The sequence below is a fragment of the Piliocolobus tephrosceles genome, chromosome 12, assembly GCF_002776525.5.
Source record: "Piliocolobus tephrosceles isolate RC106 chromosome 12, ASM277652v3, whole genome shotgun sequence".
Classification (NCBI taxonomy): Eukaryota; Metazoa; Chordata; class Mammalia; order Primates; family Cercopithecidae; genus Piliocolobus; species Piliocolobus tephrosceles.
This window is the reverse complement of record NC_045445.1, coordinates 124092532-124098524: the sequence shown is the minus strand read 5'-3', so window position 1 is coordinate 124098524 and position 5993 is coordinate 124092532. Positions and strand designations below refer to the sequence as shown.

The 5993-nt window shown below is 43.9% G+C and overlaps 1 non-coding gene across 1 annotated transcript; it reads left to right on the top strand.

The window, feature by feature from the left end:
* Positions 1 to 23: 23 nt before the first annotated feature.
* On the top strand, positions 24 to 156 carry LOC111531774. Its single transcript, XR_002728386.1, has one exon. It is a non-coding gene; the product is annotated as a small nucleolar RNA SNORA68 (small nucleolar RNA).
* The last annotated feature ends 5837 nt before the right edge of the window (positions 157 to 5993 follow it).

Here is a 5993-nt window from a genome sequence, read left to right as displayed (position 1 = left end):
TAAAAAAAAGAAAAAAAGAATCAGTTGCACCTAAACCTGAAGAATCACTGTTTCTTGAAGTGATGGTTTAAACAGAGCTGCAAACAGCAAGCGAATCTCATTATCTTTGGTGGCTGTGGCCATGCTCCTTAAAGTGAACTTAGAGGCTTACCTCCCTGGTGGCCAGTGCCTGCTGGGACCAGAGGCTGTGGCCATCTGGCCCCCCAGTCAGCCCCAAGTCACGGCCCCCAGGCAATGGCTGTGCCTGACAGAATGTACCAGGTCACTGGACAGGTACTCGACAGGAGGTTTGCCAAATGCCTAGAGCCCAGGAAATGCGGTTACCCTGCCCCCTCCTCCTTTTTATAGACCTCGACATGGGTGCCCAGCACCACACCCTGGCCCACTGGAGGAGATTACAGCCAGCAAGTGCAGTTCCACGACTCCAACATCAAGTTCCTGCTGCTCCGCTGCATCCTGCGCCATCAGCACAAGCCATGCTTCACTACCAAGAGGCCCAACACCTTCTGCTAGTTGCAGGGCCCTCTCACCCCAGTGTGCCCCAAATACACTCGGGTATGCCAAGAAAGAAAAAAAGAAAGGGAGGAAGAAAGAGAGAGAGAAAGAAAGAGAGAGAGAGAAAGAGGCAGAGAAAGAAGAAAGGAAGGAAGGAAGGAAGGAAGGAAGGAAGAAAGAAAGAAAATTTGAAGATCTATAGAGATTATGCAATCTTAAGACAGAGTAAGAAAAAGAATGAAGAAAAATTAACAGCTTCACAGAAATCTGGGACACCATTAACCACACACCAATATACATGTAATGGGAATACTAGAAAAAGAAAAGGAGAAAGGAGAAGAGAAAATATTTGAAGAAAGAATGATTGAAAACCACAAAACATTGCTGAAATAAATTAAAGAAGGTTTAATAAAAGGAGACATCCCATATTCTGAGATCAGAGAAGTTTACAGCATAGCTCAGAAGATCAGACTGCCTAGATGCAATCCTAACTCTTAGGTAAGTTACCTAACTTCTTTGAGCTTTGGTTTTCTCATTTGTGAAATAAGGATAAGAAGTCCTGTATTATAGAGTTGTTCATGGAGTGAATGACTCAATATACATATAAAGCACTTAGAACAGTGCCTGTCACATGGTGCGTGTTTAATGCTTTTTAGCGATCCTGAAATTGTGAAAGACAATTTGGCAGAGTGTATGAATCTTCAGTTACAATCTTTTTCTCCAGAAAGTCCAGCTGTTGCTCTGTTTTCTTCTGAAAGCTAATGTTGCAGAGAATTCTGAAACCAAACAGGCTTTGTTTCCTTAGAGCAGGGTGGTTAAGAGTCTGGGGTTGGACTGCCTTGGTTTGAGTCCTGGCTTTCCCATTTGCTGGATGTGTGACCTTGGACAAGTTGATCTCTCCTGTAATGTGGGGCAACTCATAGACCCTCCCTTTCGTGGACCCTTTGCATTTGTTGGCCAAACCATCCTTCCTCCCTTTTAGTTGTCTGGGTTTTTTCACTCCCACCTTTTGATTCAGGTGGGACTTCCAATCATAGTAGCTTCACCCCCTGACCAATACCTCACTGAACTCTGTTGGCCACTGTGCTGGATCTAAGTGTTGAGCGTGTACCCTGAAGACAACAGGAGTCCTGCTATGGGCAAACCAGGAGGGAGACTCTTTTTCCCTTCTGCGGTTCCTGAGCTAGGATTACGTGAACCTGGAGCTGCCCGGGCCTCACCTGGAAGCCTGTCTGCAGTAGGAGAGGCTCAGGCTACCACACAGAACCAACCGGAGCTGAGCAGCTGGAGAGCAGAGGGACCCCGACAACATCGGTTGAGTTCCTGCATCCAGTCAACTTCCGGGCCAGCGCCGCCCCTTTATTGGGATGCTGTGTGGTTTAAATAAGAGAATTCGTGTAAAGCACCAAGTATGTGTCAGACACACAGCAAGTCCTCAAGAAAAGACGATCTGTTTCCTCCTGTCATCATGATTGCAGGAGTTTTTTTTCCTTGTAGTTAAAAATTGTCAGGCCAGGAGCAGTGGCTCATGCCTGTAATCCCAGCACTTTGGGAGGCCAAGGTAGGAGGATTACTTGAGGCCAGGACTGGCCAATATGGTGAAACCCCATCTCTTACTAAAACTACAAAAATTAGCCAGCTGTGGTGGCATGTGCCTGTAGTCCCAGCTACTTGGGAGGCTGAGGCAGGAGAATTGCTTGAACCTGGGAGGTGGAGGTTGCAGGGAGCCGAGATGGCGCCAATGCACTCCAGCCTGGGCCACAGAGAAAGACTCTGCTCAAAAATAAAGTCAAAAAAAATTGTTGCCAAATGTATGTACGTGTAGATAGCTGATTCTCCTGAAATGTGGTAAATTCCTTCAGTCTGCAGATACTGATCTTTCTTAAGTTTAGGAAAATTGTTTTCAAAGCTCTTTCATGATTGCATCTCTTGGCCAGGAACGGTAACTATCTGTGTGTTGGTGCCGCATTCTCTGTTCTCCGTATCTGTCATCTCTCTCATAATTTTCTCTCTCCTCCCCTCCGAATGTGGGAATTCCTCAGGGCTTGGCCTTGGTGAAAGTATTAATTATGAGAGCCGTTGACTCCTTGTTCCACCCCAACCTTCCATCCAAGGGCCATCCAAGGGACAGGGGAGGAATCTTAAGCCACCACCTGCCTCAGCCCCTTCCCACAGGCCACCCGGGGGAATGGGTTTCTGCCTCTTCCGGGTCCCCCATTGTCTTTCTAGCAGTGGTGCTGGCAGGTGTGTGCGATATAGGACTTGGTGACACAGACTTTCTGCAAAGCCAGTGGGAAACGCAACAGCTCTGCAGGATCCCAGAGACCCCTGCTGTGCAGCCCAGCAGCTCCAAAGTCCACACCTGAGATCCTGTTGGAAACGCAGACTCTCAGGCCCTGGCCTGGACCCCTGAACCAGAACGAGCATTTCCACAACATCCGCGGGTGATTTGTGTGCACATCAAAGTTTCAGAAGCTCTGCTCCAGGGTGCAGGCTCAGTTTAACCTTTTTCATAAACCATTTTTTGTCTACCCACAGTCATTCTTTACAGTGAAAACCCCCAACTCCTCACCAGACCAGGTCATGTAATACTGACTCTCTTTACTATTAATACCTACTTCATTTTTATGTGATATTTTCCCTCAATATAATGATTTTATTTTATTATTTTTTATTTTTTCAAACTCAGAAATTCTTAAGAACAATGTAATGTTATTACCATAAAGTGGGAGCTCTGTGGCCAGGGCCCTTTGAAGTTTTGTATGCACAATTCAGACTTCATTGAAACTTTACTTTTACTGTGTCCTTGGCTTGCCTCACCTTTTCGAGAATTACAAAACTTTCCACAGTTCTACCAGCTGCTTCTTCCTGTTTTGTTCTCAATTTGGGATGTTTATTTCTTTTGCTTGATGTCTGTATGCTAAAAGAAATAAATAAGCAGAACACATTGCGGTTCATTCAAGTACAGGGCACGATCCAAATTCGTTCCATATGATAGTCTCTGACTAGGAATTCTTACATCCTATAATTGGTGAGTGTATTTTTGCATTAAGCTGTAATGCTGAATTATCACTTCTTTTAGCATATTTATTTAAATGTATGTTGGGGGTGAAAAGTCATTATGTCATTAAAAAAAGGAGTCTTTGTTCAAAAGGTGATATAATTTTCAAGAGCTGCTTTGGTACATGTTGTTAACTGAAGGGTCATTATGTAAGGTAGTTGTATATTATGTTCTATGTTATATATATTGTATAAACCCCAGTGCCATTACGAATATAGTTTGTAGAGTGGTGCCAGTCAGTGAACTCTTTGTTACCTATCTGTAATGAGATAAATACAGAAATTGAGAGTGTTTAGAAACTTTTATAACATATTTTTATATCTGCTGCCTTTAACAGTAAAAATTTGGCTTTGTATTTTATACATCATTTTAAAATTCTATTTTTCTAGTGATTTATTCTTTTTTTTTTTTTTTTTTTTTTTTTTTGAGACGGAGTCTTGCTCTGTCGCCCAGGCTGGAGTGCAGTGGCGCGATCTCAGCTCACTGCAAGCTCCGCCTCCCGGGCCCACGCCATTCTCCTGCCTCAGCCTCCCGAGTTGCTGGGACCACAGGCGCCTGCCACCACGCCCGGCTAATTTTTTGTATTTTTAGTAGAGACGGGGTTTCACCGTGTTAGCCAGAATGGTCTTGATTTCCTGACCTTGTGATCCACCCACCTCAGCCTCCCAAAGTGCTGGGATTACAGGCGTGAGCCACCGTGCCCGGCCAATTTATTCGTATTATATCTTACAGAAATATCAGTGTGCAACAGATTGGAAAATTTTTTTAAGTTGGTTTTTCACTGCAGATGGTTTGAACAGCGCTGATATAGAGCATACTCTCTGGCTTCAAGAAATCAAATTTGGTATAAGTAATAGAATGAAAGTATAACCTTCCCCTACCCCTAGTAGGGGCATTTAAAAACATTTCTAAATAATGACTGGGTTAAAAAAAAGAAACTGAAAAGAAAATTACAAAATATTTAGAGCTGAATAGCAACAGAACAGAATCCATGAAAGGTTGTGTGGGCTGGATGTGGTAGCTCATGCCTGTAATCCCAGCAGTTTGGAGGCCGAGGTGAGAGGATGACTTGAGCCAAGGAGGAGACTGCAGTGAGCCATGTCTGCGCCACTGCACTGCAGCCTGGACATCAGAGTTAGACCCGGTCTTAAAAAAAAAAAAACTTGGGTGATGAAAGGTGGTATTTAGACAGAAATGAAAGTTTTTAATGCATATATTACACACAAAAATTCACACTTAATGATCAGAATGTTCAGAAAAGGTAGAGAATCAGTACTCAGTACTTTTTTTTTTTTTTTTGAGATGAGGTATTGCTCATCAGGCTGCAGTGCAGTGGCAGAATCTCAGCTCACTGCAGCCTCTGCCTCCTGGTTCAAGCACTTCTCCCACCTCAGCCTCCTGAGTAGCTGGAATTACAGGGGCGTGCCATCACGCCTGGCTGATTTTTGTATTTTTAGTAGAGATGGAATTTCACTGTGTTGGCCAGGCTGGTCTCGAACTCCCGACCTCAGGTGATCCACCCACCTCAACCTCCCAAAGTGCTGGGATTACAGGCGTGAGCCACCACACCTGGCCAGGCTCAGTACTTTTATCAATGAGTCCCAAAAATATAGAAACTTAAATAAGATAGACCACTATTTTCTTCTCATAAGATAGTCTTGTGGTAGGTGGCAGGTCCAGGATTGGCAGGCATTTATGTCAAACTCAACATAAGCCTTTCATTTACATGTCAAAAGTAGCACTATCTGGTTGTCATCACCTTTCAGTAATCAGACAGTGGAAATGAGCTTAAGAGAGTGCACACACACATTTTTTTAAAATGCAAGACCTGGGCCAGGTGAGATGGCTCCTGCCTGTAAACTCAGCACTTTGGGAGGCTGATGTGGAGTTCAAGAGGCCCAAGAGTTCAAGAGCAGCCTGGGCAACATAGTGAGACCCCATCTCTACAAAAAAATAAAAAAAATTAGTTGGGTATGGCAGCAAACCTGTGGTTCCAGCTACTTGGGAGGCTGAGGTGGGAAGATCGCTTGAGCCCAGGAGGTACAGGCTGCAATGAGTCATGATTCATGGTGCCAATGCACTCCAGCCTGGATGACAAGAGGGAGACACTGTCTCAAAAAAAAAAAAAGAAAGAAAGAAAGAAAAGAAGGGGTCCTCCATTCCATTGGTCAGAACTTGGTCATATGATGACAGGTAGCGGCAAAGGGGATTAAGAACTATGGAGTTTAGATAAGAAGTCCTGAGTCCAGTTACAATTCCGTATCTCCGAAGGAAAGGGAAAAAGATATTGGGGGATGATGACCAAATTGCCATAAGCAACCATATTAGTAAACTCAAAGACAATTGAAGGAAGAAAACAGTAAGTATAAAAGCAGAATGTTATAAACAAGGAAAACAAGGAACAATAGGTGATCAACAAAACTGAAAGTCAATTAAT